The sequence below is a fragment of the Schistocerca nitens genome, chromosome 4 (genome assembly GCF_023898315.1).
Source record: "Schistocerca nitens isolate TAMUIC-IGC-003100 chromosome 4, iqSchNite1.1, whole genome shotgun sequence".
Classification (NCBI taxonomy): Eukaryota; Metazoa; Arthropoda; class Insecta; order Orthoptera; family Acrididae; genus Schistocerca; species Schistocerca nitens.
The window spans coordinates 139001540-139027573 of NC_064617.1; the positions used below are offsets into that span (position 1 = coordinate 139001540).

Genomic DNA, 26034 nt, shown 5'->3' on the forward strand with positions numbered 1-26034 from the left:
CAAATATTGTTTCACACCTTACAGACTGAAAAATGCCGCCCAAACCTGGCAGCGCTTTATTGATTCTCTACTTTTCCTACTGCCATTCGGCTATACTTATCTGTATGACACCCTTATCTTTTCCTCTTCCAAAACCAAACACAAGAAACACTTATTGCATATGTTACATGTCCTTGCAGATAATGGTGTTAAAATTAATCAAGATAAAAGCCAACTTTGTCATAATGGTATCATGTTCCTTGATCATGAAGTTACTCCTGAAGGCATTCTATGCCTTCATCTCTGAGCTACCACTACCAGAAGCCTACCATATCTTTGCATGTTTATGGGCATGGTAAACATTTTCAGGTGCAACTACATGTTGAGAATTAACTCCATTACTTCTCCTCTTGAAATGAATGAGCAGGCTCACTTGCAGCAACAAGATCCAGATGTACAGAATCTGTTACAAAACTTGTCTACATTCCTTATAATGGAATCCTGACTCCTACTTGGCTCAGCTACTCCAGTGTTGTGTGACAGTTCTACTGGTACACTACAGCCCCTAGTTCCTTCTGCCTTGTATTGCACAATCCTCAACATCATTCTCAATGTGGACCATCCATGCATAAAAGCCACCATGTGCCTGCTTAGTGAGTGCTTTGTTTGGCTCGACATGAAAAGTGACTGCCATACCTGGGCGTGCACGTGTATTACCTGCCAACATAGCAAGGTTGATCAACAGGCACTACCTTCTCTTGGACATTTTGACATCTTAAAAGGATGTTTTTGCCACATCCATTTTGACCTAGTTGATCCCCTGCCTCCATTGAAAGGTTTCAAATACATTTTCTCTATGATCAACTGGACTAGACAGATCAGCCAACTCAGTAGCCCATACTTTTCTTTACACCTGGCTGGCCCACTTTTGCAGTGCATCATCAGTCACTGCAGATCAGGGTTGACAATTTGAATCACTCCTTTTTGCTAAGCTCTGTAATCTGTGGGGTACTGCCAAGCTTCGTACCACTGCCTACTATCCCTAAAGTAACGGACTTACAGAACGCTTGCCTCACACTCTGAAAGTGGTACTCTTGTGTCACGTCAGTGGCTGGGCAGAAGTGTTACAGTGCATCCTCTTGGCCATATGTACCACCTTCAAAGAGGATTTTGAATCATCTGTAGGCAAGGCACTGTATGGTGAACCTTTGATCCTTCCTGGAGAGTATGTTGAGGGCTCTGATCCTCTTCCACCCCCCTCCACCCTACCCACATTAGTTAAGTGCATATGCTCACACATCTCGTGCATTTGTGTGCTCCCTCCCCATGCTCAAATAGCTCCACATGTCTTCATTCACAGCTATCTACGATTGTGTCATACTCTGTGATGACTCGGTTCACACAGCTTTGCAGCATCCTTATCTGGGGCCCTACAGGGTACTGTTGTGCTCTACCAACACCTTTGTTGTCCTCCTCAATGGTAAGCCACAAACTGTATCCTTGCAAAAGTTAAAACCAGCCTGGACAATTGAAGACAGCATGATGCAAGACCCATCACCAGTGAACCTGCTCCAGATGAGTGTTGGAACTCATCGTTAGACCAAAGCTCACTGATACTTGCATTCTCTTCTGACCCCCTTCCCTCCAAGTGATAAAGTGATCCCCCAGCTTGTTGCTCAGAACAAGTGATTCTTGTGTGCTCATTCCAATGACTGATCTCTCACGAGCACCTCTGAGTGTCGCAACAATCTCCATCAGAGTCTCCCCATTCAGCCCTAAAGATCTGCAATGATACCCTCTTCATTCTCCATATCCCTTCCCACTCCTATGACAGCCCAAACACTGCCCACAATGCCATTTTTAAACGTTACCTGCAGACAAGGCCAGTGTAACTGCCTCCACTGACTTCTCTGGGAGGCTTACCATTATCATACCTCTTCTCTTCACGCCATCCAATGCAGATCATCCCCTCGACTCCCCCCCACCCCCCTTTATGGCACTGAGATTATGTGCTTTCCTCATCTCCTAATTTCTCACAGGGCAACAGTCCAGCATCATCTTTCCCCCTTCCCCCCTTCTGCCTGCACAGGTTTTCTGTTATTTTGTAAATAACTTGGGTCCATATACTGCAGCCATAACTTATTAAACTTTCCAGAAAGGTACAACAATAAAAATGACAGAAGCCCACACATCCATGGTTTGATTTGCTTTAACAAACCACCAAACTCTCTAAGAATGTGTACAGGGAATGATTTTCAAACAAAATTAAAATCTTTTCTGATAGAAAAGTGTTTATATTCATAAACCAAGTAGCATAGTAGTTTTAATGTAATAAACGGCCAAAACAGGCATAAGATGCAACAGTTACAGAATATAAAATATTTTGTAAGTGCAATTACTGTCGTGCTATTATTTCTGACATTTGCAAAGCCATTGGGATGGCTTCATGCAAAGAAAATGTAAATAAATTAAATAAATAGCTGAATTTCTTCAGTAATATTCACACCTGTCAGCCCATGCCTTTTTCGAAGTATTTGGGTATTTTGACTGGTTCATGTATCTTGCACACTCTTCTTCCTTGTTTATGATGTGTCTTAAATGTCATTTAGCAAAGTTAGTTGTTTTAGAAATCAATTTTATCTTATTTTTTTAACTGTAAAGTCCAATCAAGTTTCAAGGATATTGAGTATCCTCAGGAAGAGAAATGTCACCAGGCTGTGTCATGGGCATCACGTAAATCAACCTGGACTATCAAGTAATAATTCTTGTATACTGTGCACCTTCATTTGTGTGTTATTTTACTCTTTTAGTTCTTCTATTTTATTCCTACAATTTAATGAGCAATAATTGGTAGAAATTCAGAATAGATAACATTAACATTTTTGGTGGTGGTTAAGATAATGTATACAAATAAAACAATTTACAATTTTGTTAGCCAGAGTTTGGTAAAAATAAGAAAATTCTCATCAAGCCTCTTCAAAATAAAGGAGGGCAGGATCATCTTTTAGTTATATAAATAGGTATAAATTACATATGGAATTCTGGAATGTTTGTATGTAAAACATTGCTCTGTCATTCTTGCTGTCATTGAAATAAATAACACTGGCTTTGAAACAGAAGAACATTACTTCTGTCTTCAGGGAATACTATTATGTTTGTTAAATCAAGAAATAAAAACAATGACAGAAGAAGTAGTGAATGAAATTTTATTAATAGGAGTCACATGACAATGGAGGTGCTCTAAAAGCACGATAAGTGCCTTCGAAACACATGATGATCTGTGATACTAAAACTGTCATTCTAATCTGCCAGTGGCACATAGGGATGATTGTACATTTCCAGCAAGATCTTGGACTCCTCACACATAGCACAGACCCATAATGTATTTTCTCATCACTGTGGTGAAGTTAGAGGAGGTACACTTCAAGAGTCAACTGGAACTGCTTCAGGAAGGGTCTTGGCACAGAGCTAGATAGAATACCACCAAAGTGTGGAGACTATGACATCACAGATCTCACCAAGCTAATTTCAAACAGATCAATACTGTGAGGATGCTGGATAGGGACTCATACCACACCAAGAGCTTCACCATAACAATCAATTTGCTGAAGAGGCCATACATGCAGGAGGAGAACTGTTACAATATCTTACCAAAGTACAGCAAACTAGCAAAAAGTGTCAACATCAAAGTGGAAAGTAGTGTAGTCTGGAAGCAGTTCAAAAAAACTCAGTGAGATCCCACAGATGCCTGCAATGATTTCACCTAAGTGACTGTATACCAATTGCTGTTCAGCTGCAAAATCACAGTAGACATGACTTTAGAAACCATTAAGAGGTCTCCAGCTTCCTTGAAAATACATTCACAGTGGCTGAGCTGGTGTAGGTAATATCCAACAGTAAGCAGAACAGAAAAGTTGGTATCAAGAAACTAATGGTTGAATAAAATACATAAATAAAAACTAACTGGAATACAAATCAATGAAATGGTTACTAGACACAATAAAAGTTTATCTTACTAACTTGCAGATCCCAGAGACTTGAAGGAAGGTCAGGCCAGTTGTAGTGTCAAAACCAGGGGAGGAATGAAATGAGTCAAAAAAATTCCTGTCTGTGTCATTATTCCATCATTCCATTAAGTATAAGAAATAAAATGCTCCACTTATCACAAACATAATGAAAGAGAAATTTATTCACTAGCAAGTAGGATTCTGCCCTGGAAAATCAAATATTGGCTACAACCTAAACCTGACATAGTGTGTTTAGGGTGACTGTGCAAAGAGAGATTACTGGAGTGCTCTGACAGCTGTGTATGACCCCATTAATCAGATGAGGCTGCTTGGCAGTCACGTCTCCATAAAACACTGCACAGAAATTACAGCAGAGGTGGTATATGAGATGATTCATTTCATAAGTGACCATGCCTTTACAGGATAGGATATACTTGTGACTTGATGGGAAAAGAATGTTCTTGGTAAGTGCACAGTACAGGCAAAGTGCTTGGGCCATCAATAGGAACTGGGAGTATGTGTGGTATAAAGCTTGACTGGAATATTTCATAAATTAGATTGGCACACTAACAGATTATGGACTAGGTTTAGATGTTGGTGCCTGTCTTCAAAGGTCTTACTAAGTTCTTCAGCACACTGGGCAAGACATTGCTTGTTACTGCAGATGTGGCATCACAGGTTGTTAGACTCTATGGGAGAACTTTTTTGTGTGGAATGATGGCCGGTATCAAGTGGAGGTGTTGTTCAAAGTCAGCAGTTTTTATATGAATTGACATTTTTGTGGAGCCATCAGAGATGTGGATGTTAACATAGAGGTAGGTGGCTTGAAATGGATAGGAAAGGAGATGCTGAGCATGCAGAAGCACAATGACTAAGTATCATGGTCCTACATATGGTTATGAAAATATCATCAACAAACCTGAACAAGGCAGGAAGCCCGTTAGGATTTAAGGTAACCAGAAATCTAGAAAACTGTGAGAAGCTGTTAGCTATTCATGGCAGAAGCTGTTTCTATTATGTACCTTTACATTACTTTTATGTTCTCATTATTATTTTTAATTTTCGGACCATAGTTCTTTAAACTACCCCTCTCACATTTTATTTCTTATTTCAGTTAACTGTCCAGTGCAAAATTAACCAAAATTATGTTGCAGAAGCTCTTTTAGCACTTCAGGATCCTAAGAGTAAAGAACTGATTACAGCAAAAAATCAGAAAGTGGTTGAATTTGAAAGTTGCATTTCAGTGACTCAACTCAAATTTCTTCATCAGGTTTGTTTATCCTTTTAAATTTGTCTGTGTTTATCTTATCAGAAGAATCATTCCAGCAAATTAATTTGCACACATCATATTCTATGTATTTACAGTACATACCACTAAGGATATCTGTTATCTTCCCTACCATTCATGTCTCAGAGGAGCTTCTGGATTTTGGGAAAGTTTGCCGAGGTGAAACCAAAGAGATGATTCTAACATTGACAAATAATACAGGTAATACATACTAAAATGCAAAATATGCTCTAAATTATATATTATTATTCCAAAAGTTGAAGCAATCAAAAATTGTCCAAATAACACTAAAAAAGAAGTTTATCTCATTAAATGGGAGTCACTTTGAAAATGTGCATAGATGTGCATACCTAGCATCTCCTTGTAATGTTCTGTGATAGTAATCCCAGGTAAAAATACATGCACAGCTGACTGGTTGAGATATTACTTTACTCTCATTACTGTAGGAAGCTATTTCCCTATGGTACCAGTTGATTGATAGAGCCAAATTAGACAGACTGTACAAAAATAAGCTCTGAAGATTGATGCTGCCTTTGGTAGGTTTGGACAGCTTTGGTCACAGATACTACACTACTCTACCAGTAAAATATTAGAAAATCTGGTCAGGCATAACTATGCTGTAAAATGACCCAATGGAAATTCCAGTATGGAACAACAACAATATGGAAATAATATATTGCTATTCACATCACAGAGGAGGCCCTGAGTCACAGATAGGCACAACAAAAAAGGGTGCTAGAATATTGGAGCTTTTCGACCAAGTCCTTCTTTAGAAACAAAATTCTCACACATGTCCACACAACTCACATTTGGCCACTGTCTCTGGGTGCTAAGGGCTAACTGAGGCTGTGTTCGACGTGAGTAGCATTCCATTTGGAGTGTGTAGTGGGGGTAAAGAAGTGGTGGCAGATGGGGAGAAGGAGAGGGGGTATCATGACAGGGCGGGGAAGAAGCCAGTTGTGCATTTGGGAGAATGCAGGGATGTGGTGGGAGGAGGACAGCACTGCTAACTGCAACATCAGAATGTAGTGCAAGGGAGGGGTGGGAGGGTGGAGAGGGAGAGGGAGGGAATAGAGGAGAGAAGTAAAGCTGATAAAATGACTACGTAGGTGCACTGGCAGCACAGAAGGTTTTTGTAGTATTGCGATGGGAGCAAGGAAGAGGATAAGCAGCTGAACAACAAGGACTACCATGAGATGAGGCATATGTTGTAGGGAGAGTACACAGCTGCACAGTTCATGAAGGCTAATGCTGCTGGGAAGAATCCAGATGGCACAGTCTATGAAACAGTAATTAAATTGAAGCACATTGTATTGGTGGCACGCTTAAGAGAGACTACTAGTTATCATTAGCTATTGGACTAAGTCCTTCGTCAAATGTAGACAAAACACATGCACATTCACACATGCAGAACTCAAACACATATGGCCACTGTTGTCTCTGGGTGTAAAGGCCCAACTGTGACTGTGTCTGAGGTGAGCAGTGGTCTGCTAGTTACAAAATTAGGAGATTGTTGGGGAGTGGGGGAGTAAAAGGTAGAGAAGAGGAGGAGTACAGAAGATGAAGGACTATATAGGTGTGTTGGCAGGATATAAGACATGTGTAGGGCTGGATTGGAGCAGGGAATGGCATAGTGGGATAGTGGGAGTTGGATACAGGGACTAGTGAAGGTTGAGGGAAGGGGGATTATGGGAATGAAGGATATATTGCAGGAAGAGTTCCTATATGCGCAGTTCAGTAAATCTGATGTTGGTGGGAAGAATCCATATGGCACCGGCTGTGACATTGTTGTTGAAGTCAAGTATAGTGAGTTGGGTGGCATGATTAGCAACTGGTTGGTCCAGTTGACATACGCTCACTGTTTGGCTGTGGCCATAAAAGCAAACAGACCATTTGTTACTGGACACATAGGACACTTCAGTGTGGCTGCAGCTAAGTAGGTAGATTACAAGATTGCTCTCACAGGAAGCTCTGCCTTTGATGGGATAGGAGATGCCTATGACACGACTGGAGTTGAAATGGGATATCATCTGGAGCCTTCCCATCAATGCGAGCTTATCTGAACTGTGCAACTGGGAACTCTCTTTGCAACACATGCTTCATCCCATAAATCCCCTGGCCTCAGCCTTCTCTAGTCCATGTCCTCCACCTGCCTATCACATTCCCTGCTTCCACTTCAGCCCTACATATGCCTTCTACCCCATCAGTGCAGCTGCATAGTCCTCTCCCTTTCTTTGCTTCTCTCCTTTCCCCTCTACGATTCCCCACTCCCCTCCACCCTCCACCATCAAATGCAGCCTCCTAATGTTGCACCTAGCAGTCCACAATTCTGTCCTCACCATGTTCCTGCACAGCCTGACAGGCACCACTAGCATCTTCCCCCACCCCTACCTTGCCATCCAATCTCCTCCATGCCTCATGTCTCTCCTATATCCTCACTACCCATCCCTGATACAGTCACAATCAAATTTTAGCATCTGCTGATGACTGTGGTCATAAGTGTGTGTCTTATGCATGTGAGAATGTTGGTGTTTTGTCTATACCTGACAAAGGACTCAGTTGGTACATAAAATAATGGAAAGGCAACACCCGCCTACAGTGAACCAATGCATGGAGCACAGAGACAGGTAACATGAAACATTATTCTGGCTATCTTTTGAGTTCTTCCTATTTTTCTAGCAAAACTACTCACATTCACATGCACAATCACACAGACATCCAAATATGCATTTCCATGGCCACGACAAGACCAATTATTGATAATTATTAAAAGCAGTTGCCTGAACAGATGTAACTGGGAATACAAAGAGAAAGTAGTGGGCAAGAGGCAGGTCTTTGAACAGATGACTCAGTGGCTACACAACAAGATGAGAGGAGTATAGAGAGTAGATCAAAAAGAGTTTTAGGAAGAGGGTGAGAGGGCAAGAGGGGGGGGGGGAGGGGGGAGGAGAGGAAGGTGGAGATGAAGAGGGAGAAAGGTAATGGAGAGAGAAAGGAGAGTGTTAGAAAAAGGAGGAGAAAGAGGAGGATAAGGGGGGGAGAGAGAGAGAGAGAGAGAGAGAGAGAGAGAGAGACAATGAGGTGAGAGATACAAAATGCGCACAGTGTGGGAGGGGAGGAGGAATGTGGTGGGAGAAGGCAGTGCAACATCTGGACTGAAAAGTAGTGGTGTGGACAGACAGAAGGAGGGAAAAGGTAGGTGAGGCAGTGGAACAGATTAGCAAAAGTTTAGGACAGGGGGACTGCAAGAACATAGGGTATGCTGGAGAAACAATTCTCATCTACATAGTTCAAAGAAACTTATGCTGGGATTGAGTACTTAAATGGCCCAAATAGTGAAGCAGCTGTTGAAGTCATTTGTGTTGTAGTGTGCAGCATTTTTAGCAACTGGATGGTAAAATTTGTCATTTGCCACAATTTGGTAGTGGCTATTTATGCAAGTAAACTTGTCATACCCACACAGAACACAGTACAGCAATTGCAGCACAGCTTATATATAACACAGCTGCTTTCACTTGTGGCCTCTCTTTTAGTGGTGGGAAATTCCTGTGATTGGACTGCATTAGGAGGTAGTGGGTGGGAGTATGGGACAAGTCTACTGTGTGGACCAACCACAGGGGAATGACCCATCGGGTGCATAATTGGGAGTAGCATTTGAATGAGGATGGATAAGTATATTCTGTAGGTTGGTGGGTAGTGCAGTGGGTGATATGGACAGGTTTTTGGGTAGCATATTCAATACTCAGGGTATGATGAAAGGCATTCAAAACCCTGAGGAAGAATATGGCTGAACTTTTGAAAGGCAGGGCAATACAGGATGATCAGAGGAGTGCTGGTTGTTGGTTGGTTAATAGGTTTACTGGTGTCAGAGGAGGAGATGGCACAGGAGATTTGTTTATGAAAGAGCAGGATAGGATATTGTCTGTCAGTAAAATCTCTGGTAAGGTTATTGGTATATTTCAACAATTCCTGCTTTCTACTGCACACACAGTGCCAGAGGGAAGGTGAGGTTATAAGGAACAGACTTTTCCACATGGTGCAGCTGCCAGCTGTCAAAGTGGCAGTACTGTTGGCAGTTGATATGCTTGATATGGATAACCTATTTATGGAGCCATCTGAGATATGGAGATCAACATCTAGGAAGATGGTTTGATGAGTTGAGAAGGACCATATGAAGTGGGTTTGGGAGAAAGTGTTGAGGTTATCGAGGAAAGAGGAAAGGTTGGCCTTGCCATGAGTCCAGATGATAAAAATCTCATCAATGAATCTGAACCAGACAAGAGGTTTAGGTGTTGACTGGATAGGAATGACTCCTCCAGATGGCCCATAAATAAATTGGTATAGGATGGTACCATCTGAGCACCCATGGCTGTACCATGTCTTTGTTAATAGATTTCGCCTTCAAAAGTGAAATATTTATGAGTCAGGATATGGGTGGCTATGAGAAGTAGGAAGAGGTGGTCAGTTTTGTATCAGGAAGATTATTCTGACTATCTTTTGAGTTAGCTATTTTTCTAGCAAAATTACTCTCGTTCGCATGCACAGACACATAGCTGCAAGGCCATGGATGTGGGGGATGTTGGTGCACAAGGTCATTGCATCTACAGTGACTAGCAAGGAGTCTGGTGGTAATGGAACAGGAACTGTGGAGAGGCAATGAAGGAAGTGAGCAGTGTCTTGATTGTACAATTGGAGATTACAGACAACAGTTTGGAAGTGGTGATCAACAAAGGCAGAGGTTTGTTCTGTGGAAGAATTGTACCCAGCCACAATGGGACAGCTAGTAGTGAGACCTGTTGAATTTGGTTTGTGGAGTTTGGGGAGTTGGTAAAAGGTGGAAATGCAGAGGTTGCTGGTGTGAGGAGGGATAGGGATTCAGGTGTCAGGTTTTGGGATGGACCTAAGGCATTGAAAAGCTGCTTGAAGCCATATTAGACTTCTGGTATGTACTCATGGTTGTAAGGTTTGAATGCAGAGATGCCAGAAAGTTGGTGGAGACCCTCATCCACATAGGCACTACAATTCAGGACCTCTGTGGCTGAGCCTTTGTGTGCAGGAAGGATGTTAAGGTCTGGAAGGTTTTTCGGGTTACGGGTGGCAGTATGTTCCATACAGGTATGGTGGACTCAGGAGGAGGGATTTAGGAAGGAAGGTGAGACCAGGTTAGAAGTGAGGCCCCTGAAAGATTTACCAGGAAAAAAAGGAAAGAAGGAAGTTTTGTCAGAAAGACAGACTACAGTGTTGAGATGGTTCAAATGGCTCTGAGCACTATGGGACTTAACATCTGTGGTCATCAGTCCCCTAGAACTTAGAACTACTTAAACGTAACTAACCTAAGGACATCACACACATCCATGCCCGAGGCAGGATTCGAACCTGCAACCGTAGTAGTCGCGTGGTTCCAGACTGAGTGCCTAGAACCGCTAGACCACTGTGGCCGGCACAGTGTTGAGAGCTGTGGGTTCAGGAGTGGTGTCTTTCGTGGAGGGAGGAGGAAGTTTATGAGGATATGTTAGGCAGTATATGCAGAGTATGCCAGCAGGACATGGTCGGGGGGTGTTGGAAATGCTAATCCAGCTAGTGAAGGACAATAGTTCCTATTGCAGTGATGGCACTCAGGATATTGTGGTCACAGAGTAAAAGGATTTTCTGTAGGCTGTCAAGTATGGTCTGAGCTTGGATTGTATGGTTATCAAGGACGAGATTGGTGAGGGTGAGGGACTGACAGAATTGAAAAGGTGAAGGTTTTTGCAATAGGATGAGAGACAGCATGAATAGTCAGTTTTAGTGCTACATACATTAGGTGGGACATCATGTGCCAGACAAGATTAAAGAAAAAAAGAGGGCTTAGTCTGACAGCAGTGTTCTTTTCAGTGTGCCTGTGTGCCACTCATTGCCTCCTCTGTGTGACAAGCAGCAATCCGTCCCATTCAAATAGCTGCCATACAGTCATTTATTTATGAATTAATGTTTATTAATTATATTAATATCAAAATTTACTGTAAATTTATGGAAGGGAGATTCCACACAGTATTTCAATGAAGGTGTTTCTCATTTGGATTTTCTTTTGTAGACTGAAAGTATAGGCTTTTGCACATTGGCTTGTACTTTCCCCTTTTTCTCACAACTTTATTGTTGATATCCCACCATAGTAGATGGTAATGATAATGTTGCTAATTCACATTTAATGCAGCAGATGTCTCATCTGCTTAAGAAATCCTCACTTAACTGTAGCTCTGCTTGGATCTGTGCCATATTTACAGAAATGAGTATACAGTTAGAACAAATAAGTGGAATGATATACAGTAAAATAAAATAACATATTTCATGGCAGGATTGTCATAACTTATCTTCACAAATATATTTGTTTATTCACCTTTGAACATTTCAGATGTTATTGGTGTAAATATTTACCTATACAGCTAAAAGAAGGAATACGTAAAATTTCACGACATTTATATCAATGATATTATGTTACATATAATGTCAATATTACATGTGCAGGATTCTGTTGACAAACCATTTGATATAGATTATTTGTATTTTCTAGCGTTCTCTAGTGTTACAACTTAGTGTGACAGAACTTTATACCAGTTGAATGTGATTCCTCATTCTCTTTTACTGAGTAATATTCTTTTTTCTTCTAAGACAATTTTAAATGTACTGCAGGAAACAGAATGGTCTGTCTTTGGAAGTCTGTTGAAAAGTCTGTGGTCAACATATTAGTGGATGTTATAAATCTTAGCTAACTTACTGTAGGATAAATGAAAAGAATGTCCAGTTCTTGTGTTGTATTCATATATTAAAATCCAGCAACCAGAATGAGTTAAATTTTCTTTAACATTGGTGAAGCAAATAGAGAGGCTAGGAACCATCATAATATTAAGCTTTTTATTCTCTTGGAGTAAGTGATGCTGTATATCAGATAGCCTTCATTTAGATAAAAAAATCTACTCACCAAGTGGCGGCACGAGAATACACATATAAAGGTATATATAAAGGATTTTATGAAGAAATTGAAGAAATGTATGATGAGATAAAAGGAATTATTCAGATAATGAAGGGAGACGAAAATTTAATAGTCATGGGTGACTGGAATTTGATAGTAGGAAAACGAAGAGAAGGAAACATAGTAGGTGAATATGGATTGGGGGTAAGAAATGAAACAGGAAGCCGCCTGGTAGGATTTTGCACAGAGCATAACTTAATCATAGCTAACACTTGGTTCAAGAATCATAGAAGAAAGTTGTATACATGGAAGAAGCCTGGAGATACTGACAGGTTTCAGATAGATTATATAATGGTAAGACAGAGATTTAGAAACCAGGTTTTAAATTGTAAGACATTTCCGGGGGCAGATGTGGACTCTGACCACAATCTATTGGTTATGAACTGCAAAAATGTGGGAATTTAATGACATGGGACCTTGATAAACTGACTAAACCAGAGGTTGTACAGAGTTTCAGGGAAAGCATAAGGGAACAATTTACAAGAATGGGGGAAAGAAATATAGTAGAAGAAGAGTGGGTAGCTTTGAGGGATGAAGTAGTGAATGCAGCAGAGGATCAAGTAGGTAAAAAGACGAGGGCTAATAGAAATCCTTGGGTAACAGAAGAAATATTGAATTTAATTGATGAAAGGAGAAAATATAAAAATGCAGTAAATGAAGCAGGCAAAAAGGAATACAAACGTCTCAAAAATGAGATCGACAGGAAGTGCAAAATGGCTAAGCAGGCATGGCTAGAGGACAAATGTAAGGATGTAGAGGCTTATCTCACTAGGGGTAATATAGATACTGCCTACAGGAAATTAAAGAGACCTTTGGAGAAAAGAGAGCCACTTGCATGAATATCAAGAGCTCAGATGGAAACCCAGTTCTAAGCAAAGAAGGAAAAGCAGAAAGGTGGAAGGAGTATATAGAGGGTCTATACAAGGGCGATGTACTTGAGGACAATATTATGGAAAAGGAAGAGGATGTAGATGAAGATGAAATGGGAGTTATGATACTGTGTGAAGAGTTTCACAGAACACTGAAAGACCTGAGTCGAAACAAGGCCCTGGGAGTAGACAACATTCCATTAGAACTACTGACAGCCTTGGAAGAGCCAGTCCTGACAAAACTCTACCATCTGGTGAACAAGATGTATGAGACAGACAAAATACCCTCAGACTTCAAGAAGAATATAATAATTCCAATCCCAAAGAAAGCAGGTGTTGACAGATGTGAAAATTACCGAACTATCAGTTTAATTAGTCACGGCTGCAAAATACTAACCCGAATTATTTACAGATGAATGGAAAAACTGGTAGAAGCCGACCTTGGGGAAGATCAGTTTGGATTCTGTAGAAATATTGGAACACGTGAGGCAATACTGACCCTACGACTTATCTTAGAAGCTAGATTAAGAAAAGGCAAACCTACGTTTCTAGCATTTGTAGACTTAGAGAAAGCTTTTGACAATGTTGACTGGAATGCTTTCTTTCAAATGCTGAAGGTGGCAGGAGTAAAATACAGAGAGCGAAAGGCTATTTACAAAATGCACAGAAACCAGATGGCAGTTATAAGAGTCGAGGGACATGAAAGGGAAGCAGTGGTTGGGAAGGGAGTGAGACAGGGTTGTAGCCTATCCCCGATGTTATTCAATCTGTATATTGAGCAGGCAGTAAAAGAAACAAAAGAAAAATTCGGAGTAGGTATTAAAATCCATGGAGAAGAAATAAAAACTTTGAGGTTAGCCGATGACATTGTAATTCTGTCAGAGACAGCAAACGATTTGGAAGAGCAGTTGAATGGAATGGACAGTGTCTTGAAAGGATGGTATAAGATGAACATCAACAAAAGCAAAACAAGGATAATGGAATGTAGTCGAATGTAGTCGAATTAAGTCGGGTGATGCTGAGGGAATTTGATTAGGAAATGAGACGCTTAAAGTAGTAAATGAGTTTTGCCATTTGGGGAGTAAAATAACTGGTGATGGTCAAAGTAGAGAGGATATAAAATGTAGACTGGCAATGGCAAGGAAAGTATTTCTGAAGAAGAGAAATTTGTTAACATCGAGTACAGATTTAAATGTCAAACTGTTGTTTCTGAAAGTATTTGTATGGAGTGTAGCCATGTATGGAAGTGAAACATGGATGATAAATAGTTCTGAATAGAAGCTTTCAAAATGTGGTGCTACAGAAGAATTCTGAAGATTAGATGGGTAGATCACATAACTAATGAGGAGGAATTGAATAGAATTGTGGAGAAGAGGAGTTTGTGGCACAACTGACTAGAAGAAGGGATCGGTTGGTAGTACATGTTCTGAGGCATCAAGGGATCACCAATTTAGTATTGGAGGCCAGAGTGAAGGGTAAAAATTGTAGAGGAAGACCAAGAGATGAATACAGTAAGCAGATTCAGAACGATGTAGGCTGCAGTACGTACTGGGAGATGAAGCAGCTTGCACAGGATAAAGTAGCACGGAGAGCTGCATCAAACCAGGCTCAGGACAGAAGAACACAACAACAACAACAAAGGATTTTTATCAATCCAATTACGTTATATATTCAAACATTGATTATTTTTGTAGATATATTAGCACAATGGCCAACTTACCATTTCAGACCAAATTTTTAAGCCAGCTTATTTACCCCATGGAAGAACTGCATATGTAAGTTGGGAGCGGAAAAATGCAAACTAAGCATACACTAATATGGTTTTGATCAATAATATGCATAAAGTCCAGGTATCAGTGGTTTGCATTTTGTGATTTTTTGCATGTGCTACAAGAAATTTTGGATAAAAATTAATATCCAGGGAAACATGTAAATTTATTTCACGAATCACTTTCATCCTATTAATTGTTCTTTGTAAATGACACTATGAAAAGTACACTGAAAACTTAAAATTTATTGAATTAAAACATGAAAGACAATTCAGTTTAATCTAGTAAAATACTCATATTTTAAGGAAACATTGGCCCTCCTGTAGTTGCAATGTTAAATTTGAGGTTGTTTTTCTCACACCACTTACTTGTTTGCAAATTAATATGCAGCACAGACATTCATAAGTTTTGATCTTTGTACCTAATAGCTCACAAGGAACCAATAATTATACAGCAAAAAGAACATATTTAACTTGTTGATAAAATATAGTTACTCTTGTAAAGTTATCATGGCTATCTGAGATCTCGGTTTGGGTTTTTATGATGCATGGTAATTGACAGTTCAATTACAATTTTTAAGACCTGCTACAGTTCCTAGTTCATCCAGACTTTTTGAGAGGTGAAGTATTTGCTATCACTCTGTGCATGAAAGTGCACAGTATTAAAATGTTCCAAAATGCCATGCACAAATATTTGATTTTTTTAGGGGGCCATATCTCAGGTTCAACCAATAAAGAGATTTTAGTTAGCCCTTATCCTAGTGATCATTTATATAGCTATACATGTTGCTATCCTACAGTACAGGGTCAAAATTTAAATATTATACACTTCCTCCAGCCCATGCAAATTGAGCAAGTTGATTGGTTCTTCTGCATTAATTGTGGTCTCGGGTGGACGTTAAACAGCTTATAAAAGCACTATTAGCTCATGGGTAGTTCCTTAGAAAATCCCAAAAAACCACTTTTGGGTGCCAAAGTTGTGGAGACAGCCATGTCTGTATCTTCTGCTCAAGCCTGATCATTGAAATTTTTACCTCATGTTTTTAAGAAGGAAGGTTCTGGGTTTGAGGGGATGAGGAAGTGGCTCTGAACCTCCCACACAAGAACCCCAAAAGTGCCCCGCTTGTGACATGATACTTTCCGGGACTGGATCAGACTCTGAATGTGGCTCTCCAGCAGGGATACGACTTCCTCAAATCCTGCCCTGAAATGAGATCCATCCTTCATGAAATCCTCCCCAATCCACCAAGATTGTCTTTCTGCCATCCACCTAACCATCATAACCTCTTGGTTCATCCCTATAAAATCCCCAAACCACCTTCCCTACCCTCTGGCTCCTACCCTTGTAACCGCCCCTGGTGTAAGGCCTATCCCATGCATCCTCACACCACCACCTACTCCAGTCCTGTAACCCGGAAGGTGTACACGATCAAAGGCAGAGCCACATATGAAAGCACCCATGTGATTTACCTACTGGCATGGCTACACTGTGAAGCCTTCTATGTGGGAATGGCCAGCAACGAACTGTCCATTCACATGAACGGACACAGGCAGACAGTGTTTGTTGGTAATGAGGATCACCCTGTGGCTAAACATGCCTTGGTGCATGTTCAGCACATCTTGGTGCAGTGTTACACCATCCGGGTTATCTCGATACTTCCCACTAACACCAACCTATCAGAGCTCCAGAGATGGGAACTTGCCCTTCAATATATTCTCTCTCCCCATTACCCACCAGGCCTCAACCTCCACTAATTTCTAGTTACCACTGCTCATACCTCACCTGTCATTCAACAACATCTTTGCCTCTGTACTTCCGCCTCGACTGACACCTCTGCCCAACCTCTTTGCATTTACATATGTCTGCCTGTGTCTGTATATGTGCGGATGGATATGTGTGTGAGAGCGAGTGTATACCTGTACTTTTTTCCCCCTAAGGTAAATCTTTCTGCTCCCGGGATTGGAATGACTCCTTACCCTCTCCCTTAAAACCCACATCCTTTCACCTTTCCTTATCCTTCCCTCTTTCCTGATGAAGCAACCGGGGGTTGTGAAATCTTGAATTTTGTGTGTGTGTCTCCAGCAGAGAGTACGAGTACGAGTGTAGGACTCATACTCTCTGCTGGAAATATCACTTTACCACGAAGAAAAATGATCCTAATCCTACTCCTAATGATCCAACTCCCCAAGACACTATCCAAATTGAACCCTGCCTGGAACAGTTCCGTCCTCGGTCACAGCGGGACCCATCTCCTCTTCCTCAAAATCACCCTCTCCAAACCTTCCAGGAATTTATGACTTCCAGCCTTGCCTCTCAATCCTTCTTTAAAAACCTTAATCCTACTCCCAACATCACCACTGCTGAAGCCCAGGCTATCCATGATCTGAAAGCTGATCGATCCATCGTCATTCTTCCGGCGGACAAGGGTTCCACGACCGTGGTACTTGATCGTCGGGAGTATGTGGCTGAGGGACTGTGTCAGCTTTCGGACAACAATGCATACAAAGTTTGCCAAGGTAATCCCATTCCTGATGTCCAGGCGGAGCTTCAAGGAATCCTCAGAACATTAGGCCGCCTACAAAACCTTTCACCTGACTCCATCAACCTCTTGACTCCACCGACACCCCGCACCCCTACATCCTACCTTCTCCCTAAAATTCACAAACCCAGTCATCCCGGCTGCAGCATTGTAGGTGGTTACCAAGCCCCCACAGAATGTATCTCTGCCTACGTAGATCAACACCTTCAACCCATTACATGCAGTCTCCCATCCTTCATCAAAGACACCAACCACTTTCTCGAACACCTGGAATCCTTACCCAATCTGTTACCCCCAGAAACCATCCTTGTAACCATTGATGGCACTTCCTTATACACAAATATTCCGCACGTCTAGGGCCTCACTGCTCCTGACCCACAACTTCTTCACTTTTGAAGCCCAGACATACCAACAATTAAAGGGAACAGCCATGGGTACCAGGATGGCCCCATTGTACGCCAACCTATTCATGGGTCGCTTAGAGGAAGCCATCTTGGTTACCCAGGCCTGCCAACCCAAAGTTTGGTACAGATTTATTGATGACATCTTCATGATATGGACTCACAGTGAAGAAGAACTCCAGAATTTCCTCTCCGACCTCAACTCCTTTGGTTCCATCAGATTCATCTGGTCCTACTCCAAATCCCATCCCACTTTCCTTGACGTTGACCTCCACCTGTCAAATGGCCAGCTTCACACGTCCGTCCACATCAAACACACCAACAAGCAACAGTACCTCCATTATCACAGCTGCCACCCATTCCACATCAAACAGTCCCTTCCATACAGCCTAGGTCTTCGTGGCAAACGAATCTGCTCCAGTCCGGAATCCCTGAACCATTACACCAACAACCTGACAACAGCTTTCGCATCCCGTAACTACCCTTCCGACCTGGTACAGAAGCAAATAACCAGAGCCACTTCCTCATCCCCTCAAACCCAGAACCTCCCACAGAAGAACCACAAAAGTGCCCCACTTGTGACTGGATACTTTCCGGGACTGGACCAGACTCTGAATGTGGCTCTCCAGCAGGGATACGACTTCCTCAAATCCTGCCCTGAAATGAGATCCATCCTTCATGAAATCCTCCCCACTCCACCAAGAGTGTCTTTCCGCCGTCCACCTAACCTTCGTAACCTGTTAGTTCATCCCTATGAAATCCCCAAACCACCTTCCCTACCCTCTGGCTCCTATCCTTGTAACCGCCCCCGGTGTAAAACCTGTCCCATGCACCCTCCCACCACCACCTACTCCAGTCCTGTAACCCGGAAGGTGTACACGATCAAAGGCAGAGCCACGTGTGAAAGCACCCACGTGATTTACCAACTGACCTGCCTACACTGTGATGCATTCTATGTGGGAATGACCAGCAACAAACTGTCCATTCGCATGAATGGACACAGGCAGACAGTGTTTGTTGGTAATGAGGATCACCCTGTGGCTAAACATGCCTTGGTGCATGGCCAGCACATCTTGGCACAGTGTTACACCGTCCGGGTTATCTGGATACTTCCTACCAACACCAACCTATCCAGACTCCGGAGATGGGAACTTGCTCTTCAATATATCCTCTCTTCCCATTACCCACCAGGCCTCAATCTCCGCTAATTTCAAGTTGCCGCCACTCATACCTGTCATTCAACAACATCTTTGCCTCTGCACTTCCGCCTCGACTGACATCTCTGCCCAAACTCTTTGTCTTTAAATATGTCTGCTTGTGTCTGTATATGTGTGGATGAATATGTGTGTGTGTGCGAGTGTATACCCGTCCTTTTTTCCCCCTAAGGTAAGTCTTTCCGCTCCCGGGATTGGAATGACTCCTTACCATCTCCCTTAAAACCCACATCCTTTCATCTTTCCCTCTCTGTCCCTCTTTGCTGATGAGGCAACAGTTTGTTGTGAAAGCTTGAATTTTGTGTGTATGTTTGTGTTTGTTTGTGTGTCTATCGACCTGCCAGCGCTTTCGTTTGGTAAGTCACATCATCTTTGTTTTTGGATATATATATATATATATATATATATATATATATATATATATATATATATATATATATATATATATATATATATATATATATAGTGGCAGTGGTGAGAAGGGATGCTGAGTATGAAGGCTTCAGTACAAAGAATGACTGGGTAAAAGAATTTAGAATGTTCTGTGTTAAAAGAGCATGAATATGTTCACATGCCAAAATTTTTGGTGTTTAAGGTGGGATGAAAATTGAGACAGCTGGTTTCCAGTTTTCTACCAGAGTTTTAAAAAATAGCTTATTTACCTTTTTTGTGCTACAACAGGAACATTTTTCTGCTGTTGCCATGAGTGTGGTTATTTCATTCCAAGTCTGTTCTGAATTTAACCTTTTATATTTTTATTCAAAGGCTCAACAATAGAAACTTCTGGTTGGAATATCACCAATGTAACGGAAAGATTGGTACTTACTGTAAAGATTATGTGTTAAGTTACAGATAGGCATGGCTACAAGACAGTTACACATAAAGACAATTGCACATTAATTTTTGGCCACAACCTTCATCAGGAAAAGAGGCACACACACAATCATTCACACAGTCAAGCATACCTCAAATCAGAACGCAACTGTAACAAGGAAAACATCACAGGGTTGTGAGATCAAAGAAAAGCTGGTAGGCTAGTCCCAAGATCTATTCTGCAAACAACTCTCCCATGGCATTTCTCCTCACACTCCCAATCTTCCCTCCACCTCCAAGAACCAGACATAAAGAAGTGCCCTCTTCATCACCCAATACCACCACAGACTTGAACAACTGACCAACATACTTCACCAGGGCTTTGATTACCTATCATTGCGCACTGAAATGAGTGACATCCAACCCAAGATCCTTACCACCTTTTCTAAAGAGGTGTTCCATTGCCCATCCAACCTCCACAAGATCCTACTGCATCACTATGCAACTACCCATCTGAACCCCCTTGCCACAAGAATCACATCCCCGTGGAAGACCAAAGTGAAAGATCTGCCCAATCCGATCACCCAACACTTCCTATTCCAGTCATGTCACAATTTCAGGGGGCATAACACTTGTGAAAGCAGCCATGTCATGTACCAGCTCTGCTGCAACCATTGCACAGCTTTTTATATTGGTATAACTATGAACCAGCTGTCCATCAGGAAGATAAACCACCACAAAATTGTGGTCAACAGCAAAGTAGACTGCCCTGTGGCTCAACATGCAGCTGAACAGAACATGATTGATTTCAATGGCTGCTTCATTGCCAAAGCCATCTAGGCCCTCCCCTCCACCACCGGCTTTTCTTAACTGCACAGATGGGAAGTGGCCTTACACACATTCTCCAGTCCTGAAATCATCCCGGCCTCAGCCTATGGAAATATTGTCCCCACATCCTCCTCCCAGCAGTTTCCATTGCCACTGTCCTGTTACATTCTCCTTATTCTCATCTCCCATCATCTTTGTGTGCCACTCTCTGCCAATGCACCCACCCATATTTCCCCACTCCTCTCCTTTATTGTTCCCATTTCCCCCTCCCCAACTCCCTGCACCACAGCTCCCTCATCCATGCTTGCAGGCAGTCTAAACTATGCACACTCTGCCAGACAGTGCTCTTCTCTCTCCTCCTCCCCCATTACCCTGCTATCCCTTTCCCATTCCCTTTCCCTTCTCTGCCCCCACTACATTGCTGCTTTCATTCTTCATGACAGTGGCATTCTGGTCCAAGCTGCCAGAGGCAGTTATGTGTGCTTGAGGTGTTCTTGCTTGTGTGAATGAATTTGTGTGTATTTCTTTGCCTGATGAAGGATGTGTCCAAGAGCTAATGTGTAAGTGTCTTTATGTATAAGTGTCTTTTAGTTGTGCCTGACTGCAATTTAACGTGGCAACTTTACAGTAAGTATTCAAAGACTCATAAATTTTATGAATCTATATGACGGCAGTCACAGAATGATCAAAATATTAATCTGGAAATTGGATAGTAGTATTATAAAAATATAATTATGTACCTACTAGAAAACTGCTACCAACTTCACAAAGGTAGCACTGTCTACAACCAGATGACTTATTTTGTGTAATTTTATGAATCTGTATGACGATAGTCACAGAATGATCAAAATATTAATCTGGAAATTGGATAGTAGTGTTACAAAAATAGAATTATGTAACTACTAGAAAACTGCTACCTACTTCACAAAGGTAGCACTGTCTACAACCAGATGACTTATTTTGTGTAATAGCACTTTTATTAACAGGACACTATGATTAAAATTCTGAAAACAGCCTTTTAACTTAAATGGTTTGAGAAGCAAATGCCAGAAAGTTCTTAGGAGGCATGAATGTTTTTTTTTTTTCCTATTTAAATAATGTTTGAAGTGACACCAGTGCTGTCTGCTCTGCTCGACTGCAGTGCCATTTTGGGGCTAGCTTTGCCCATTTGCCGGCCCCCCAACTGCAGTACTAGGAAAGTGCAGAACTTGGTAGTAGGACCCTCATTTATTAATACAATATTGCATACCCTCCCTTTTGGATGTATGCACTTGTTTGGTTGAGAGGAACATCGCAAGGCATTGTATCCTCTCCTGAGGCAAATTGACCTATAACTGTTGTAACTGGTACTTGCTGTCCTGGATACAGGCACTGGTATAGTGTTGGCATGTAAGGTGATCATGCACATGCTCTGTTGGTGACAGATTTTGGGATCTTGCTGGCCACAAGAATGTGCCATGTGCTTACAAGCACTGTCCTGTTGAAATATAATGCCATAATATTGTCTCATGAAAGATAACACATGATTTCTCTGGCATATCACTGAGACATCCCAGTTCTCTCAATCACTACCAGTTACAACATTTGCTCAAGTTTGGTAAGTTACACACTCTTCAGCAGAGAAACTGTCAAATTTGGGCATGCAGATGGTACAGAAAGTTACTGAAATTGTGAAGGAAGTTAGCAGATATGCCAAAGAAAAAACATAAATTGATTAAAGAGGATGAAGGAAGCATGTTTGAAGTGGTCCAAGCTATCTAGTCACCAGCCCCAGTATTACAGAAGGTTGAAGATAAATACACACAAAGGGGTTTGCAATACAAAAAGTTAAAAAAAAAAAAAAGAAAAGAAAATGCATCACCTAAGGATCTGGAAAAATAAGAAATAAAATTCAAGAATGTGCAGGAAGAGTTTAAAGCACTAGTAGACAAATACAAGATGATTAAGTAAGAATTTGAAAGGAAAATGATATTGGCTTTCTCGATTCATCACAAAACTGAGGAGGCTGATCTAAAACAGATGAAAGAATTTATCAGCACTTATGCTGATGATCTCCAGCACAGCCATGAACTCATTAGACACAAACATATTGACTTCAAACGTCAGTGTTTGGAAATGACTGCTGAAAAACTACTTGAACAGTTCATTTTTATGAAATACAATGGCTTAGGAAGACTACGTATAATTTAATTTGAGGAATTTAGTATATCAGGGGTTTCATCCATTATTAGACAGGTGCAAGATTCCTCAAAAAAAATCCCTCAAAGAAAGAAGGGTTTTTAAGAATCATGTATGAGAAGCAAAAGGAAGAGAAGGCAAAAAAGAAGAAAGTGTGCACAGATAATACTAGCAGCAAAGAAGACAAGTCAGATGTAAAGAATGGAAGTTTAGATGCTTCCAGGGAAGAGAAAGATGACAATAGGAAGTCAGAGACACCAACTCCTAAAGTGGATGAGGAGGACTACTGTATCAATCTAAACCTTGTCCTTGGGAATTTGATAAAGGGAGCTTTTATTGAAGCTCAGACACTGATGCATATGATGAAAGGAACACAAAATTTGTGTGACAATCATACCATTAAGCAAAAGGTCTGCTCCAATGAGTGCCAGTGTTAACGAGTTCTGTGCAGTGGAGGAAAACATGTTACTTTCACCAGTTGCTACAGTTACAACAAAAAGAGATTTGTCTGCTGACTTTGAGTCTCATATCAAATGCCCACAGTCTGTCTCTTAACAACTAGTTGAGAAACCAAGTAGTGATCTTTTGGGATTGTATCTCTTCCAAAGTCTGTCTGACTGCATTTAGTGCCTCAAACACAACAGGAAATCATCCATATACACTGCTACAGTGCCCAACTCAGCCTGCAGTTAGCAGCCCATCTGCATAAACAACAAACTATGTAGATCTGGGAGATATTTTTCTGATGTTGGTGAAATGCAACAGCTAGCATTACCATCAATGCAGTCATTGAAAACAACCACATCCACATAGGGCATCACTGCAGTTGCAAGTTCATCATCAAGATGAGGGGAGGGCCCATCTACACATGGGAGAATGAGTCCAGCTCCAATTTCCTGTGTGAATAGTGTTAGAAGCTTGGAATTCTGCACGGCTGATGTTACAGCAGGTTCATCATCAGGACCACCACCTCTTACTATGAAACAAAGTATCACATAAAGTTTTCCAGTGACACAGTGCCCTCATTCCCTGCTGGAATTATTACTGTACTTTCTAACAATCTAAGTCCTGCACAGTTTCCATCTAGAATTTGTAACACACTTATGCTTGTGGGAATGCTAGCCAATAAACAGCTCGTCACAATTGACTCTAACCAATCAATACATGACAGTACTGACGTGTTTTTGGGATCTCTTGCAACATCACCAACCCACAATGCAGCACCACTATGTGGGTCATTGGTCCAGCTCCACAGGCACACCAGCCAAACTTCACCTGACCTGCAGGAAGCAGGCTAGTTCAGAGCGCACATGTAAGAGCAGTGCAGGCTGCCACATCTATGGGCCTTTTGCTGCATCCACCATGCCATCTTCCTCAGCCAGTCTGAGTCAGCCAATCTGAGCACACATTGCTAGACCAATAACTGTCTAGTAGTCATTTGCCACACAGGTAGAAAAATTGCCCTCACAGCGAGCAGCAGGCAGTTCCATTTCTGACCACAGAACTAGAAGATCGCCAGCACCGCACCGCCACCCAGACTGGACATCGCCCTTTTGCCACCCAAGACCACCATGTATTACAACCAATGCTGGAACTCCTTGTATTGCTTGTGAGCTGGAACTTTAATTTTCTCCCTACTGTTAATGTCTGAGGAGATAGTCTTTATCATTTGTAAGAAAACTTTTCAGAAGATAGTCTCAAACAGGACTCCCCCCCCCCCCTTTTTTTTTTTTTTTTTTTTTTTTTTTTTTTTTTTTTTTTTTTTTTTTTTTTTTTTTTTTTAAGTGCTAATGGATTGCAGAAACACATTTGTGGACATAAACTGAGTGTGTCAATAAACTGATTTTTGAGTTCAATCAACTGACTTACAGCGAAAGTGCCCCAAGTTGGAATTTAAGCTGGATGGTTATGGCTACAGACAGTCTCTAGTGAAATGAAGATGCTCACTATTTTTTATTTACTTAAATTTGGCATATTTCGTGACAGTACCTTTTCCGTGAAATGTTTACAAGGCGATATTTGTCTTGGCTTCAGTTGTCTAGTGGAAGTATGATTCCACAATGCAGTTTCGTTGGCTGCAGAAATGACCTGGTTCAATGCGTTTGCCTCATTTTTGGTGCTTCAAATACCATTTCTTCGAATGTGGTTTCTTCTTAAAGTTTATATAGAAAAAGTAGTAACATAATTCATTTTTTTTCTGTTCACTTCCAAATTATTATGACGGCGACCTGCACACTGTTCTACCGTCAACACACACCAAGAGTTCACTGCCGACTGCCGACTGATTTCAACATGAACACATTAACAGCTCTACTTAGAAGGCAATCATGTCAGAACCCATCAGCATTCTACTTTAATGTAGATATTTTACAGTACAAGATAAAGCTAAAAAGTGTAGCAGGATCTTGACCTTTCCAGCTGGCAGCTTATTGGAAATGTGAATCCAGCCATACTGGCCTCATAATTGACTATAAATATAATACTCATGGAATGTCTTCAGTCTTTCTTCTGCCTAATCTCACAGTAGCTGTTCCAGTTGATGGTGGTGGCAAAACTATGGAATCTATGCCAAATAACCATGATTTATGGAAGTTCCTGGAACTCTACCAACACAGTAAAAATCATGGTGCTGGTTCCTAGAGGGTGTGTTCAGAAATAACTAATGAACCAAGAAATCAAAGCTCCATAGCAGCACATTTAACTGTGAAGGCACTTCCTTGTTGGGCTTGGAATTTAAACTGGTTGGTTATGGCTACAGACAGTCTCTAGTGAAATGAAGATGAAATGAAGATTTGTCTCAGACAGTTATATGTATGATGGTGTCCCAGACCCAAGGAACTCCACCAGAATCAGAATGCTATCAAATGTGCTGTTTCTTGGAAACTCATAAGTTCCATGCTTGTTTAGTTCCATTTACAGTGTATGTGTGTGAGTATGGAGTGTATATGAGAAAACACTGTGAGTGAAATGAAAATTTGCTGTTGTGTGTTTCAAAAAGTTAATTTGCCAAATTCGCTGTTTGTAATGATCTAAGTTATACTCAACATTTATTTGAATTTTAAATTCATTGCAAAATTATGTGTGCAATAATGCTGTTACTATGAAAGGCATTTCAGTTAAAACTTACCAACATACATAAC

The 26034-nt window shown here is 41.2% G+C and overlaps 1 pseudogene; it reads left to right on the plus strand.

Moving 5' to 3' along the window:
• LOC126252168 (F-BAR domain only protein 2-like) overlaps nt 1–25671 on the plus strand; it is a 64513-nt pseudogene extending 38842 nt beyond the window's left edge.
• The last annotated feature ends 363 nt before the right edge of the window (nt 25672–26034 follow it).